The sequence below is a fragment of the Rhinolophus sinicus genome, linkage group LG01 (genome assembly GCF_036562045.2).
Source record: "Rhinolophus sinicus isolate RSC01 linkage group LG01, ASM3656204v1, whole genome shotgun sequence".
Lineage (NCBI taxonomy): Eukaryota > Metazoa > Chordata > Mammalia > Chiroptera > Rhinolophidae > Rhinolophus > Rhinolophus sinicus.
Window position 1 is genome coordinate 148,665,002 of NC_133751.1, and position 17,689 is coordinate 148,682,690.

The 17,689-nt window shown below is 36.7% G+C and overlaps 1 protein-coding gene and 1 long non-coding RNA gene across 3 annotated transcripts in view; both read left to right on the top strand.

Moving 5' to 3' along the window:
- The window catches only part of LOC109445267 (uncharacterized), a 43,957-nt gene extending 31,582 nt beyond the window's left edge, over positions 1-12,375 (top strand). The window contains exons 7-10 of one of the 2 annotated variants that reach the window (XR_012497731.1): positions 1,027-1,771; positions 4,832-4,991; positions 9,881-9,928; positions 10,597-12,375. This is a non-coding gene — a long non-coding RNA (uncharacterized LOC109445267). Of the gene's footprint in view, positions 1-1,026; positions 1,772-4,831; positions 4,992-6,280; positions 6,801-9,880; positions 9,929-10,596 lie in introns of those variants that run through there. The other variant, XR_012497737.1, reaches the window with a different exon arrangement.
- Positions 12,376-13,360: 985 nt separating this feature from the next.
- Positions 13,361-17,689, top strand: part of PSMD14 (proteasome 26S subunit, non-ATPase 14) — an 81,121-nt gene continuing 76,792 nt past the window's right edge. The window contains exon 1 of the mRNA XM_019727278.2: positions 13,361-13,660. The gene's annotated coding sequence lies outside the window, so the exon portion shown is untranslated. The remainder of the gene's footprint in view (positions 13,661-17,689) is intronic.

Consider the following 17,689-nt stretch of genomic DNA (forward strand, 5'->3'; position numbering starts at 1 on the left):
GACAGTCTATTCAATAAATGATGCTGGGAAAACTGAACAGATATATGCAAAAAAATGAAATTGGACTACCTTCTTATACCATATACAAGAATAAACTTGTATTCTTCTATATTGGATTAAAGACTTAAATATAAGACCTGAAACCATAAAACTCCTAGAAGAAAATATATGAAATAAAGTCATATTTCAGACATGACCCTTAATAATATTTTCAATGATATATCTCCTTGAGCAAGGGAAACAAAAGAAAAAATAAACAAACCAGACTACATCAAACTAAAAAGTTTTTTTCACAGCAAAGGAAACCACCAACAAAATGAAAAGACATCCTACTGAATGGGAGAATATATTGGCCAATGATACATCTAATAAGAGGCTCATATCTAAAATTTATTTAAAAATTCATGTAATTCAACACACAAAAAAACCCCAAACAATCCAGTTAAAAATGGGCAGAGGACCCAAATAGACATTTCTCTGAATAGGACATACAGATGGCCAATGGACATATGAAAAGATGCTCAATATCACTAATCATCAGAGAAATGCAAATAAAAACCACAATAAGATATCACTTCATGCCTGTCAGACTGACCATCATCAATAAATTAACAAACAACAAGTGTTGGTGAGGATGTGGAGTGTAGGGAAGGTGTTAAAGAAAATTTGCCTTCATTGGTTGATGTGAGCTTTTGTCTGTTAGCTTTTATCTGTTTCTGTATGTAAGTTGATTTCTGTGCTGTGATCAGGGGTTGAGTAAATTCCCCCTTTGGTCCCATTCTCCCAAGCAGGGGAGATATGCAATGATGTTGCTTTTCTGTTCCCCCTTTGGTCTCATTCTCCCGAGCAGGGGAGACATGAGATGAGGTTTTCTGTTTAGTCTCATTCTCTCAAGTAGAGGAGATATGAGATTATGTTTGTTGTTCTGTCTGTGTTGTGAGGTGATGGTTATCTTAGGGTTAAAGAAATTCTTGATCAGGGGTTGAGAGAATTCCCTCTTTGTTCTGTCTGTTTTGCCCACATCAGCAGATGAAGTGAAGAAGTAGCTAAGTTATATCAGGATGACGTGACAAGCACATTGCCAGGCTTTGGAAGACCTTGGGCTGATGGTCCCAAGCAAGAACAGTAGATATTGCTTATTGGGATGAATTGGCCCTTCGGCCGGATGGACAGCATTCATATCAGTAACTGCCGGACCCTCCCAGAACTGGCTATTCCCGGAGTGGGGGGCAGGAACAAGAAAACATATAAGGTACATCTGAGAAAACATATAAGACAGACCTCAGTTGGCAGTGAAATTATTATTTCGTCATTTGGTCATTTGTCATTAGTGATTTTTTATCATTCTAATATTTTGAAGACTTCCAGGCAGATGCAGCTTACAATACCAGGGGATGTCCTGACTTTCAGCCATGAACCTGGTGAGGGCTGGCTGGTTCCTGGCCTCTCCAGTGCTGTCCCCCTCAGTTAGCCTTCTTGAGAACTTGTTAGCATCTAGAAAACTCGTATGTAGCTTGCAGCTTGCAGTATCAGAAGACGTCCTAACTTCTAACAACAACAGCCATGACAACAACAGCAACATTCTTCAGACTGTTAACACCTTGAAAACTTATATGCAGCTTGCAGCTCATAGCATCAGAAGACACCTTGACTTCTAACTTCCAACAACAACAACAATAACAACAACAACAACGCCAACAGCAGCAGTATTCTTGGGAACTAGCAAACAGTGGTGTGGGAGACGCCTGAGTTTCTCTCAGCTACAGATGTGGTAAGGTTTTGATTTATGACTTTTCCAGTGCTGTTCTTCCCTGGTTTGGTGAGCTTTTGACATCTACTGTAATAGTTACTATCCTATACAGAGCTTATTACTGCTTTTGGATACTCCTTACTGATGTTATTTGTGTATCTAGCCAAGTGATTTTTGATCAATAGTAAACATATTTTGGGATCTCTTAAACTTACATGTATGTATACTCGTTTGACATGACATTGTTATCAATGTATATAGTTTAGTCTTACTTTCTGACATTAACATATTCTGCTAATTGCATTTGTCTTTTGCTCTTGCATATTGCTAAATAAATTTATTAGATATTACATAAATAATCAATTAGCCCCATTCTAGCATATGTCCCTCCTCCTACTTTTCCCCGCTCGTCATTACATGGAGAAAAGGGAACCCTTGTTCACTTTTGATGGGATTGCAAATTGTGCAGCCACCATGGAAAACAGTATGGAGGTTCCTCAAAAAATTAACAATAGAACTACCTTATGACCCAGCAATTCCACTCCTGGATATTTATCCAAAAAAAATCCAAAACACTAATTTGAAAAGATATATGCATCCCTATGTTTATTGCAGTGCTGTTTACAATAGCCAAGATATGGAAACAACAAATATGCTTATCTATAGATGACTGGTTAAAGAAATTGTGGTATATATATTCAATAGAGTATTACTCTGCCGTAAAAAGAATGAAATCTTAGGGAGGCCGGGTGGGTCAGTTGGTTAGAGCACGACCTCTGAACAATAGGGTTGCAGGTTCGATTCCCACATGGACCAGTGAGCTGCACCCTCCACAACTAGATTAAAGACAATGAGTTGACGCTGAGCTTCCGGAGGGGTGGCCGGATGGCTCAGTTGGTTAGAGCGTGAGCTCTCAACAAGGTTGCTGATTCAATTCCCACATGGCATGGTGGGCTGTGCCCCCTGCAACTAAAGGTTGAAAATGGCAACTGGACTTGGAGCTGAGCTGCGCCCTCCACAAGTATTGAAGGACAATGACTTGGAGCTGTTGGACCCTGGAGAAGCACACTGTTCCCCAGTATTCCCCAATAAATCTTTAAAAAGAAAAAGAACAAAATCTTACCATTTGCAACAACATGGATTGACCTAGAGGGTACATATCTTAAGTGAAATAAGTCAGACAGAGAAAGACAAATACCATGTGATCTCACTTATAGGTGGAATCTGAGGAACAGAATAAATGAACAAACAGAACAGAAATAGACTCATAGATACAGAGAACAAACTGATAGTTGCTAGATGGGAGAGGGTTGGGGGGATGAGTGAGAAAAGCGAAGGGATTAGGAAGTGCAAATTGGTAGTTACAGAATATTCACAGGGATGTGAAATACAGTATGGGGAATATAGGCAATAGTATTGTAAAATCTGTGTATTGTCAGATGGGTGCTACACTTATCAGGGGGATCACTTCATAAATTATATAAATCCCTATCCACTATGCTGTACACCGGAAATGAATATAAAATAATATCGAATGTCAACTATAATTTAAAAAAATATATATATAGTCACAGGATGTAAAGTACAGCATAGGAAATATAGTCAATGGTATTGTAATAGCTATACAGTGTCAGAGGGGTAGTAGACTTGTTGGAGTTACACTTTGTGAGGGATGTCAGTGTCTAATTATTGTGTTGTTTTGCACACCTGAAACTAATAATACAAATATATAAATAAATAAAAGGTTACCATCTATCTGTAAAGAACCTTTGTCATTTTGTGAATTAATAATAAATTTTCTTCATGAAGGGCTCATTTTTACCCAAATTGTTAGGAAATTCATCTATTACACTAACATTTTAAAGCATTAAGTTTATTGCTTAATGTATTAAATACACAATAATTATAGAACAAATCACAAAATGCCAAGAAAAGTAATATAAAGATTAAAAGGGTTTATAGTGAACTAATCTCCAAATCAAGTAAGTTCATTATAAAAATAGTTGTACTCTAATAATAGGATTCTTTATAGACCCAATTAATCTCATCCAACAAAGATGATCTTGTTTAAGCTACCTCATTAAAGGCTAAGAAAGCTTTTGAAATTTAACTGAAGCAATCTTTTCTGATACTTAGCACATTTTCATTTAATTCTCATATTTATAAGTGGATCAAATTTATTTTATAAAAGGTTCGGGGCTTTATGTAAGTCCGAACCAATGAATCACTAATGTTTTCACTCCTAAAGTAGGAGCTAATTGTCAGTTTGGTAATATCTAAAGTTCCTTAACTTGATAATTAACTCATTTCTTATTAACTCTGCTTGAGACAGTTGAACTTCAATTTCCGTCTAAAGCCCTAAGGATACAATGATAATCAAGGCAGGACAGTCACTGTCCTGTGGAACCTGGGGTTGAGTAGATAATAAAAGCTGACATTCTTTTTACAGGTCCAGTACTGTGCTTGGTGTATTATATACACTATTTTGTGTAGTCACATAATCCTACAAGGTAGTTACTATTATTATTTTGATTTTATAGATAAGAAAACTGAAGCTGATAGCAATTAGTGACTTGCCCAAGTTAAGTAAGAGACGGAACTGGAATTTGATTCTAGAACTGTCCAATACCACAGTCTGGATTATTGTAGCTGTATAATAAGTTTTGAAGTCAGCTAGTGTAAGTTCTTCAACGTTGTTCTTCTTTTTCAGAGTTGTTTTGGTGAATCTAAGTCCTTTGAATGTCTATATGAATTTTAGAATCAACTTGGGGAGAATTGATATCTTAATACTGAATCTGGTTTGGTTACATAGAAACACTTTGAACCTTTGGGGTCTTGCTTTTAATGTTTTTAAGAAGGACCAGATCTGCATAGAAGGACCAGATCCTTTTAAGAAGGACCAGTCTAGAGATAATTATTCCCCACTACCTAAGCATACCTTACTTGGTGCTCTAATGATACTGCTTCAGTTATGAGGGGTTTATTCCCTCAAGTCTGTTGCTGTTGGGAACAAGTATTATTCCTGGCCTCTAGGAGCCAGTCACCATTTCCTCTAATCCTTTCACATGGTTTTTTCCCCAGCCACACATACTGCACTGATCACCACTCAACTGAATACTCAAGGGGGTCTCTCTGAAGATGCCTGACATTCTCCCTCTGCATCTCTCCTGTCTGGTTCTCTACCCTGTGAACTCTAGCAGCCTGGCTTCTCCAAACTCCCACCTCTGTTTCTTCAACTCAGGTAGAATTCTGGCTTCTCTCTTCTTGTGCTGAAGCTTGGAAATTTTCTCCGGCCAGGAAGCTGGGACGACTGGAGGAGCTAGAGGGCTCTCCTCATTTGTTTTCCATCTCTTAGGGTTCATTTCCCTTTGTTTCTTAATGTCTAATGTGTTAAGTTCCATTGTTTCCTTCCTCCCTACTAGAGATGACAGTCTCTTTTGCAGTTAGTCATTAGAATGTAAACAAAAGTGATATGTGTAATTTCTACTTCATGCTCTTAATAGAAAGCTGCTTGCCCTATACTTCCTCTTTCCCCTTCCCGTATGCTGTAGTGTGAGAAGACGATGGATCGAGAAGATGATGGGTTAGTTAGGTAGGACCCCAGGTTCTGGACAACCTCATGGAGCAATGCCACCCTAATTCCCTCACCAGCTTGAACTTTCATGTGAGATAGGAAGAAATGATGTAACTTGTTTAAGCCATTACTATTTTGGTCTTTGCTAAAGCAACTAATATACCAACCAATTCAGCCAAGGAAGGTAAATAACTTCCCAAGTTCACACCAATAGGAGTGATAGAGTCAATTTATAAACCCAGATTTACCTATGATCAAAATCATTGTCCGGTGTTTCCCAAATTTTGGTCATTTCTGCATTGATTTCACAATTTTTCTCACCCACATACTATTTGTGTTATTGTTTATTTTTTTCTTTAAATAGATGCTTTAAAAATTCAAAAAATAATAGACATTAAGTCACAGATCAGATATGCTGTTTATGTATTTTTCTAATATACATAAAAATAAGTATATATTTATTAATGTAGAAAATGCCCCTGGTCTGTCTAAAATCATCTGTGTGCCACCTGGTACTCATGATAAACAATGAAAAATACAGTTTATTTTGATTTTGCTTCTCAATCACTTTACACAGTGGTACACAGATGTCAATGAGTAGAAAGATCAGACTCATCTGGGGATCTTGATTTACACTACACATTTCCCCCATTTCATCCCCCAAATTTGAGTTTCCAGGATAGTTGTTCACTAATTTCCTCTGTTATTTGCAAAACAATGAACAAACCTATGACTTCTCAAGGTTCCCTATGGATTTTAGCCTGCTTGGAGCAGCATTCCAATCTCAGTGGATGGCTAAGCCTGTATATCTGCCTAGCTATGCAATCTAAATTATCATAGATGTAGCATTAGGCCATGGTTGACCTGCTGACTATATGGCTACTAAGTGACTAACAGGCTGGTAGCATATGCAGCGTGGAGACACTGGAAACATGGATGATTCTCATCCTTTGCAGGACGGAAGAGGACGACAAGAGATTTCATCCTGCTACTCAGAATGGCATGCAATTTAAAACTTATGAATTGTTTATTTCTGGGATTTTCCATTTAATATTTTGGACTGCAGTTGACCAGGAGTACTGAAACCACGTAAAGTGAAACTACAGATGGGGGGCGGGGGACTACTGTAAAACCTTTGTTTCAATAATCATCTAATATCAATTTCCTTTTCCCATTATATACTGAATGCTACTTTCTGTGTCTCCTGTAAGGTTTTTTCAGTTAGAAACCCTTTTGTAATGTGCAAAATTATTTTGTGATATAATCACCCTCTTTTTTAATCTTAAGAATATACTGGGTTTCTGAAGTTAAAGCACACAATTTGGAATCATTTGAGTTATTCTGTATATTTTATTTACTTTGCTAGAATACGGTAAATTACATTTTGGAGGCTTCTTGAAAAACTGAAGTTTTGCTTTTTACCTAGTAGTAACTTAAATATAGACTCTGGGTTCTGATGTATCCTTTTTATATTTCTTCTTTGTAGATACTAAGAAAATTCTTCATTGAATTATTTGCTTAAACAGTCAAAAGAAGATAATTTGAGAAGATTAAATTTTATTGACACCAAGGATACTTAGGCCACATCACCAAAAAATTTTATGGCAATATCAGTGGTTCCTTTTAAATTAAATGACAAATTGGAAGTGTTTAACAACATATGGTCGCTTTTCCTTGACATATATGATTAAGAATATATCTTTTTATCAAAATGTAAAATACCATCTGGCAGAAGTAACAGTCATTCTATTGGCCTTATACGTGAAATTAATTCACTGTACTTTAAAAAGTAAATATTTTCCTATTTTTCCTTTTTCTTGTGCTAGATCTATATTTATTTATAATACTCAAAAACTGCATAATTCAAAAACTATAATTAGGTATAACAATTAAAATGGATTTTGAAGTTTGAACAGAAAACAATGTTTCTTAAATACATTCCAAACATTTCTTAAAAATTCAAATGGCAATAGCCCTTTTCTGATATTCATAATTATAAAGCTGGGCTATCTGAAAATTTACTGTTACAATTTCTTATGAGACATATAGTCAGATTTTTGTATATGAAAAGAATTATATGTATATGCATGTAATGCTCTTTATACATGGGAAGACATTCTTATAATAAGGTTAATGCATTTTGAATGGTATATAGTAATACTTCTTGCCAGAGATAATACATTCATTTAGCAAAAACTGTCAAGTTCTGAAGATACCAAATGAGCAAGAAAGTTTCTTTTTGACATAATGCATATTATATATTTAATAATGTAAGCTTTTGGTAATTTTGGATTTTAGGAAACATACCAAATGTTTCACAGTTCTGTACACTATTGTGTTCTCCAAAGTCACACTGGGATTACTCAAACCACGAATGCTTTAAGCATTAGCATGTAATATTCATATCAGATATGTAGCAATTTAAATTTGGTTATTTATTTTTAAGGAATTGATTGTTTCAAGAGGGGCTGTATCTTGATTTAAAATGTTCCTGATTTTTTTTTTTTAGTGTTCTGAGCAAGCACAGTACTTAGACAAGTATTTTAATATTCAATAACAATTTTTAGTATCTACTATGGCCAGCGGCTGTGTTCTCTGTTCTCAAGATGCCTAAAGTTTAGATCAGAGGGCAGACAAGTACAACAAGGATGATAGAGTTCGATTATAGGGTAAGATACATGACTGGTATTAACTGACCACTCTCCAAAAAGGTGGGGTGGAATGTGGGGATAGGAGATGGGAGATAGGACATTTCAGATAGGAGAAACAAGAGGTTTGAAGATTCTGAGGCATGAAGTACAGTTTGATGAGTTTTGACAAACCACCACCACAATAAAGATATAGAACATTTCCAACAACCTCAAAAATTCTCTCAAATCCCACACTGTGAATCCTGCCACCTAACTCCCCTTTGAATCCCCAAGATTATCACTGATCTTCTTTCTGTCACTGTTTGATTTCATTTGTTTAGACGTTCATTAAATGGCACATGGTCTCTTTTGTGTGTCACGTCTTTTCCTCAGCATGATGTTTTTGAAAGTCATTCATGTTGCATATATCACTAGTTTCCTTTGTATTGCTGAGTATTGTTAAATTGTAAGGACATATAACACTTTATCCATTTACCAGTTGGGGAACATTTGGATTATTTCCAGTTTAGGGCTATTATTAATAAAACTGCTGTGCACTATCTTGTGTGAGTCTTGGTGTAGATACATTTTTATTTATTTTTGGTAAATATGTAAAGTGGAGTTGTTAGGTAAAATAGTAATTGAATTTTTTAACTTTATAAAAAAGCGCCAGGACAATTTCCAAAGTTGTTTACCAGTTTAGTTGCTGTTTGTATGATATATATATTTTTTTTCATCCCATTAGTTTCAACATATTTGTGTCATGGAATCTAAATTGTGTCTCTTGTGGACTACATCTAGTTGGATCTTTTTTTTTTTAACACATTCTGCCAATTGCTGCCCTTTAATTGGAATGTTTAATCTTTACATTTAATGTAATTACTGATACGGTAGTATTTACAGCTGACATTTTGCTATTTGTTTTCTAAATGTACATCTTTTTTTTCTTCTACTTCATTACTGCTGCCTTTTGTGTTAAATATGTATTTTATAATGTACCATTTTAACTCTCTTGGCATTAATGTTATGTATGTTTTAGTGTTTTCTTAGTGGTAGCTCTAAGGATTACAATTACCGTGTTATAACGATATAGTTCAGAGTAATACCAACTTAATTTCAATAGTACACAAAAACTTTACTACTATATAGCTTCTTTCCCCCCTCCTTTTTGCTGTTACTGTAATACAAGTTAAATCTTTATACATAAAATGCCCATCAACACTGATTTATAAATATTGCTTCATGCAGTGGTCTTTTAAATCATATAAGAGGAGAAAATGACCTACAAACAAAAAATTTATTCGTACTATCTTTTATATTTACTTATGTATTTACCATTACAAGTATCCATTATTCCTTCATGTGAATTTGAATTATTGTCTGGTGTCCTTTCATTTCCACTTGAAGGACTCCCTTTAGTGTTTATTGTAGGGCAAGTTTCCTAATGACAAATTCTAATTTTGTTTATATGTACATTTTGGGACTGTATTAATTTTTTCTTCATTTTTGAAGGATAGTTTTCCTCGATATAGAATTCTTGATTGAAAGTCTTTTGAATGTGTCAACCCACTGCTTTCCGCTTCCATAGCTTTGGCTGTAGATCTTATTAAGAATTCTGTGATGAGTGGATTCTTTCTTGACACTTTCAAGATTCTCCCCTTACCTTTGGTATTCAACAAGTTGATTATAATATGTGCAGGTGTGGATTTCTTTGTTTATCCCCTTTGGAGTTTTAAACTTCTGGGATGTACAGATTGTTTTTCATCAAATTTGGGAAGTTTTTGGCCGTTATTTTCCAAATAATATATCTGCCCTTTTCTCTTTCTCCTCTCCTTCTAGGACTCTCATTATATATATTTAAGTATGCCTGATTGTGTCCCATAGGCTTCTGAGGCTGTTTATGTTTTTTTATTCTGTTTTCTACAGGCATACCTTGGAGATATTGAGGTTTTAGTTCCAGACCAGTGCAATAAAGTGAGTCACACAGATGTTTTTGGTTTCAAGCGCATATAAAAGTTATGTTTACACTATATTGTAATCTATCAAGTTGCAATAACATTATTTCTGAAAAAATAATGTCTATACCTTTTTTTAATTGCCAGAGGGTAAGGGGGATGGGGGGTGGGGGTGGGAGATGAGGGTAAGGGGGATCGAATATATGGTGATGGAAGGAGAACTGACTCTGGGTGATGAACACACAATGGGATTTATAGATGATGTAATACAGAATTGTACACCTGAAATCTATGTAATTTTACTAACAATTGTCACCCCAATAAATTTAATTTAAAAAAAAAAAAAAATACTTTATTGCTAAAAAATACTGACCATCATCTGAGCCTTCAATGAGTCATAATCTTTTTGTTGGTGGAGCATCTTGCCTTGATGTTGATGGCTGCTGACTGATCCGGATGGTGGTTGCTGAAGGCTGTAGCAATTTCTTAAAGTAAGACAATAGTGAAGTTTGCTGGATCAGTCAACTCTTACTTTCATGAGCGATTTCATGCTGTTTGATTGCGTTTTACCCACAGTAAAGCTTCTTTCAAAATTGAAGTCAATCCTCTCAAACCCTGGCAGCTGCTTTATCAACTAAGTTTATGTAAAATTCTAAACCATTGCTGTTATTTCAACAATCTTTATAGCATCTTCACCAGGAGTAAATTCCATCTCAAGAAACTACTTTCTTTGCTCCTCCATAAGAGGTAACTCCTCATCTATTGAAGTTTTGTCATGAGATTGAAGCAATTCAGCCACATCTTAAGGCTCCACTTCCAATTCTACTTCTCTTGCTATTTCCACCACATCTGCAGTTATTTCCTCCACTGAACTCTTTAACCCCTCAAAGCCATCCTTGAGGGTCAGAATCAACTTTTAAATTACTGATAATGTTGATATTTTAATGTTCATGGTGCCCCGAAATAATTACAAAATTAATATCAAAGATCACTAATTACAGAGCTCCATAACAAATATAAAAATAAAGTTTGAAATATTGTGAGAATTACCAAAAAATGTGACAGAGACATGAAATGAGCAAATACCGCTGGAAAAATGGTGCTGATAGGCTTGCTCAACATGTGGTTGGCACAAACATTCAATATGTAAAAAATGTAATATCTGCAAAGTGCAATAAATCAAAGTGAAATAAAAAGAGGTATGCCTATATTTGTTCCCCAGACTGGATAATCTCAACTGCCTTATATTCAAATTTGCTAATTTTTTCTTTCACCTAATCAAATCTCTGTTGAGCAGCCCCTACTGAAATTTTCACTTCAGTTATTTTACTTTTCAATTCCAGAATTTTTATTTATTTAAAAAAAAACACAATTTTTCTCTCTTTATTGATGTTATCTATTTGGCGAAACATTCTTCTCATATGTTCATCTAATTTTTAAGACATGGTTTCCTTTAGCTTTGTGAACATAATTAAAATATTTAAAGTCTTTATCTAGTAAGTCCAACATATGGACTTCCTCGGGGATAGTTTGTATTGATTTGTTTTTCTCCTGTGTATGGGTATTACATTCTTGTTTGTTTGTATGTATCATACTTTTTTTTTAAATTTTGAAAACTGGACATTCAAATAAAATGTGGCAACTCTGGATATCAGATTCTACTCTTTCCCTAGAGTTTCTGTTTGTTGTAGTAGTTGTTGGTTTAGTGACTTTTCTGAATTCATTTTTTAATGTCTGTATTCTTTGTTATGAGTGACCACTGAAATCTTTGCTCAGTTGGCTTAGTGGCCATCTGATGACTGAACAGAGATTTCCTTAAACATGTTCAACTAATAAGTCTCCCCAAGGGTCTTAGTATGTGTGTTGGGGCATAACTTCAACACTCAGCCAGGGAATTTACAACTCTACCTTAGCCTTCACTTCTTGATTGAATAGCACTTCCAGGTCAACTAGCGGTGAGAGCTTAGGGCCTTCTCAGGTCTTTCCTGAGCATTCACATAGCCCTAGGTATTCATACAATCCTAAGCATGCATATTACCTTTTAGATCCCAAGAATATATTGGAGTTTTCAAAAAGTCCCTGTGGACATCTCATTCCCCAGCTTAATACTTTAGGATGGCTGGAGCAAGGATGCTCCAAAGTTGAAGGATTTTTTTATCCTTGTATTGAATGTTATAAGGAACCACTGGTGAAATTTAAGGAAAGAACGGGTGTGATTGTATTTGTATAGCAGGAAAAATATCTTTGTCTATGAAGTGGAGAATGGATTGAAGAAGGACAGACTGGAGACAGGGAGATCAAGGAGGTTATTACGGCATTCTAGGAAAAAAGCAATGAAGGCCTGAGTGAAGGTTAGAGAGAATGGAGAAAGGAGAGTGGTGGATTGGGAAAGCTATTTTACAGATTAGACACTTCATGATTTACAAGGTGATTAATTGGGAGGCCACTGGGAATAGGGGAATAAGAGGGAAGCATCTACTCTCAGGTCTGATTAGGGAAAGTAGTTGAAGAATGGGGTCATTCATCAAAAAAAAAAAAAAAAAGAAAGAAAGAAAGGAAAAAAGAAAGAAAAGAAAAATAGAGGAGACACGGGTTTGGGGGAAAAGATGAAGCTCCAAATACAGTTAGTATTACTTATGATTAAATAATCTATATATTTTTTAGATAGAGAGGGAGTATCTTTGAGAGGGAAATTCTGTGTAATTGCCCCACTCAAATAGCTTTGGATTCAGATGCTATAATTCCTCTTTCCCCTCCACACAGTAGATTCATTACCATTCCTGGTTTAGGAATAGTTTAAAGATGCTTATTATTTGCAATGTACTTGACAAAATGAGTGGACTTGGTAAACATGCTGCCCTAAATAGAGCCTGTACCTAAGTGTGATAATAAACTTTCAATAGTCTTTTTGGGGGGCGCTTTTGCTCTCTCTGAAAACCTAAAACAGAGCAGATAATGGATAAAACTTGTTGATGCACGTTACACGGAGAAACTTGAGTACATCACTCCTTATGCCCTGTAAATTAAATTGAGTTTAAGATGGGTGATTTTAACATTTGGTAAACGTTGGTTTTCCTGGAAATCTAATCTTGGCAAAGCGGTCAAGACAAGACGTTGGATAGACTGTCCTATGGGAAGGAACATCTCTGACCGATTCCCCCTCTTTTTACCCCCCTACGTTTTCTCTTTTGCTTCTCAGATTACCAAGTTTAGTTCAAGTGAACCTTCTAGTTTCCGAGTAGGGCCGCGGTGAATACCAGAACGAAAGGGATTCTGATCTCGGCAACGCTGCAGTTCATTTCCCAGCCAGTCACCTCCCGGGCTGGGTAGGCCGGCGTCCCCGCTCGAAGGTGGGGAGAAATAGGTGGGGGAGGAGAACAGGGAGGACACTGGAGGGGCGGGATCGGGCTCCGCATTATCCCTCCCCGCCCTCCCAGCCAAGAAAGGAGAAGCGGGACGGCCCCGCGCCATCTGTCCTGGGCGCTCCTCCCGGGCTGCCGCCCGACTCCCGAGTCTTCTTCAATTGGCCGTCGGGAGAACGGAAGCCGAAGCAGAGCCGTGAACCCGGAAGTGCTTTGCGGCGGTGGCCCGGGCGACTCTTTTGAATGGAATCGGGCTGATTCATCGCCGGTTCGCAGAGCTAGACCGGGCCGAGTCTGATCGCCTGCAGCCGCCGCCGCCGCTGCCGCCGCGTCACCGCCGCTGGAAGACCAGGCTCCGGACCGCGGTCCCCCGCCCCGCGCGCCTTCAGGTAAGACTGGGAATCGGGCCCCGGAGGTCCGCAGAGACAGACGCGCTAGGCCGCCGCCAGCCCCGTGCTTTCCTGAGTCACGTTGCCCAGCGGAGTTGCCACTGGAGGCCCGGGCCCTGAGGGAGGAGCCCAGGCTCCTTCATCTTCGCCGGCTCCCGGGCTCTCTGGTGGAGTTAGGTCTGGATGTGGTCTCCATCTTCGTGGTATTTCCGCTCTGCTGAATTCACATTTTGGGACTCTCTCCTCCGTATACAGGGACAACCCGTGTGTATGTCCTCTGTGCTCTCTTGCTGGTTACTCCTGGTTTGAAACTTCAAAGCAGACAGAGGAAACAAGGGAGAGAGCGTAAAATTAACTTCTTCACTGAATGACTGTTTGCTTTGTCACTTGTCCTTCCCATAGGCCTTGACCTTTTTTCCTTAGTGTTAGGTTCTCAACTCCCTTCAAATAATCAACAAAACCCCCAGAGAGTCACTGGTTTTTAACCTTGAAAATCTTCAAAACAGAGTGGCTACTCCTGATATGCCCTCTAACTTACTTTCAATTTGTCCGAATTGAGCAGTTGTAAGTAAATTGGTAACGTTTTCTGTTTTCGGTAAAGTAGAAATCTGCTACCGTGTGTTACCTCTTGGGACTTAATTTTGTTGGGGACTTTACTTCGTTTCTGTCAGAAGAAGAAAAATGTACAACTTTTTGAAAGAGTCATTATAAATCTAGTGACCGAATGAAAAATTCTTGAAATTAAAATGGTATCAAAAAAAGTTGATAAAGATTTCATGGGTAAAGCAGGAAAGAGGCTTGAAAAATTAGCATGGAAGTATAGTTCTGGGGTGAAAATGATTTTTTTTTTTTTTTTTTTTTTACTGCCCTCAAAAGTTTGTTTTTAGTACTGCTGACTTAATGTTTATGAGTAAAACAATAAGACACGGATAATGTTGAAATAAAAAAGAACTGAATACGGTTTTAGTGGAGATGATTAACACAATGGTGACTTGTGTCATGTTAAGCCTAGGAAATTATATATGTTTCAAACAAATTGTATGGGTTATTGTGCATTTGAAGAGATTACAATACATAATGGTTTAGAATTAGCTACAGTTAAGATGATTTTATGCCTTCTAACTTACAAATTGAAAGTAAATTAGAAGGTATAGCAGGAATAGCCGCACTTTGTTTTGAAGATTGTCAGGGTTAAAAACCAGTGAATCTCTGGGGGTTTTGTTTGTTTTTTGAAGGAAGTTAAAAACCTGACACTAAGAGGAAAAAAGGTCCAGGCTTATGGGAAGGACAAGTGGCAAAACAAACATTCATTCAGTGAGAAAGTTAATTTTATTCTCTCTCCCCCTGGTTTCCTATGTCCGCGCTGAAGTTTTTCAAAACAGGAATAAGTATCAATAGAGCTCAATTTAGTGAAAAGCCTGAATATTATCCTTAATTTGTTCTAGAACAAAATTACATCTGGCCAACAGAAGAAAAGTTTGGAAGTCATGATCTTCCAGTGAAGTCTCACCTGTTGAATTTGGGAGATTTTTACACCACCCCACCCCACCCCCACCCCCGCCCCAAGGGGCTTAGAAAATAATATATAGCTGTTCTAATTGAAAAGTGGGATTTTAACCTCTCTGACATAGGTTCATGCTATGTGTTGTTGTTTTTTTTGTCATGTAAACGGTGTCTTCAGTACTAAGTTCAGAACTCAAATCAGTAACAAGAACCACTTGTGTTTTTGTCAGGTTCTATTCAGATATTAACTCAGTTGGGAGATGGAAAAGTGGAAAATCATTTAACCTGTTGAAAGTACTGATACTTATTTTGTACTGTTTTTACCAATTAGGACACATTACTGTATGAATGACATATTGCACATAGTTAAACACTTTATTCCTATTTTCTGGTAATGTTTTAAGTAAAGTTAATCATAACCATGAATGAGCATCTGAGCCCTCCACTTTTTGATAGGTATAAAAACTTGGTTTAGGTCCATAGACCTCTTGTATTGCTTTAATTTCTAAGAATTGGAAGTACTCTCTTTTATGTTATAGGGTAACACTTTAATTTTATGAACCCCTTTGCTAAATTCTGCTAAGTTTAAGTCCGTCCTTCACTGTGATTCATGTAGTACTGTGAAATATGCCCGGTGCTTTGAAACTCACTAAGTGGCAAACTGTGTGGGAAGAAAAATCTTTGTTGGATGAACTTTATGCACATAGGATGGTGATGCTGATGACAGCAGCTAGCGTTCATTGTTTACTTACTATATGCCAAACATGGTGTTAAATATTGTTTATATCTATTGTCATCTTTAATCTTCAAAACAACTCTGTGAGGTGGATGCTGTCATTATCCCCATCTTGCAGATGAGGAAACAGGCTGAGAGAGGTGACTGACCCAAGGACACAGAGCTAATAAGTGTTAGAGCCAGATTTGAATTCTGGCACTTGGACTGCAGTCATAGCTCTTAACCCTCACGTACCAAGAAAAATGGTAATACCATTTGCCATCTGGTTCCAGAGAACGTTTTAAAATTTTTTACACTTTTAAGTCATTTTATGAATAATTTACGGGTGTGAAAATAATGTTTTTAAAAATTTCATACAAATTTATATTCTGTATTTCCCTGGTTTGGAAGGTATATGTATGTAAAATGGACAACATGCTTTGAATGTAATTAACTGCTCATCATCCATTATGCATAAACCTGAACCATATCCATCTTATAAAGATCAGCTCCACATTTTAAGTACATCTTTAATAGGCCCTACCTTGTTATATGTTCTGGTTCTCCTTGCACTTGCAATACTTGGTATGTGTATGTATGTTAACATGTACATAACATAAAATTTACCATTTTAACCATTTTTAGGTGTACAGTTCAGTGGCATTAAGTATATTATGCAACCACAACCACCACCATCGAACTCCAGAACTTTTTCATCTACACAATTGCAATACTTTTGAAAACATTGACAGCTCATAATTTTGTTGATGGTCATCATCTTTGCTTAGAAAACATTTTTGTTTTAGATTTATAAACACCAGTTAGTGTTAGTCCAGTGATTTTTTTTTTTCTACACTGTTTCCTTTTACTCACTTTTGTGTTAAACTTCATCATTTGTTCACATATGAACTCTATCAACATCATAAAGGATAAAAGAATATGCCATATATCTCTTCAGCAAGACAGGTTGTTGTAAAACAGTGTGTGATGAAGTCCTTGTTGAATACCTAACTGGATGAGAATGTCATGTTTCTTTTTTGGTCTTAGAAATATATTGTTGTTCACTCATTGATCCTTTTAAGAAGTAATTTATTAAGGTGAGGTTTACATAACAAAATTAACCGTTTTAAAGTGAATAGTTCACTGTCATTTAGTACATTCACAATGTGCAGCTACTACCTCTATGTAGTTTCAAAACATTTCCATCACTCTAAAATAAAATCCTTTACCCATAAAGCAGTTTCTCCATTTTATCCCTCCCCCAGCCCCTGGCAATCCCCAATATGCATTATATCTCTGTGGATTTATGTATTTTGGATATCTCATGTAAATGGAATCAACATGTGACCTTTTTTGCATGGCTTCTTTCACATAGCATAATGCTTTGCGGTTCATCGCCATTGTAACATGTATCACTACTTCATTCCTTTTTGTAGCTGAATAATATGCCATGCGTTCCATTGTTTGTGTACACAGTACTAGAACTTATCTTTTCATCCTTTGTTGGACATTTGGGCTGTACTATTCACTGTTTAGCTATTGTGAATAGTGATGCTATAAACATGCATGTACGTGTACTTGTTTTGAATACTTGTTTTCAATTTTTTTGGATGTATATCTAGGAGTGGAATGCTGGATCAGGTGGTAATTCCATGTTGAACTTTTTGAAGACCTCCCATACTGTTTCCAGCATTCATTGGTTCTTAAGTTTGAGAAAACAAATCTAGGATATTGTCATCTGAAGATGCATAATCTGAGATTTTGCTTATATCGGTGAGAATCGGTGGTTCTCAACTGGGAGAGATTTTGCC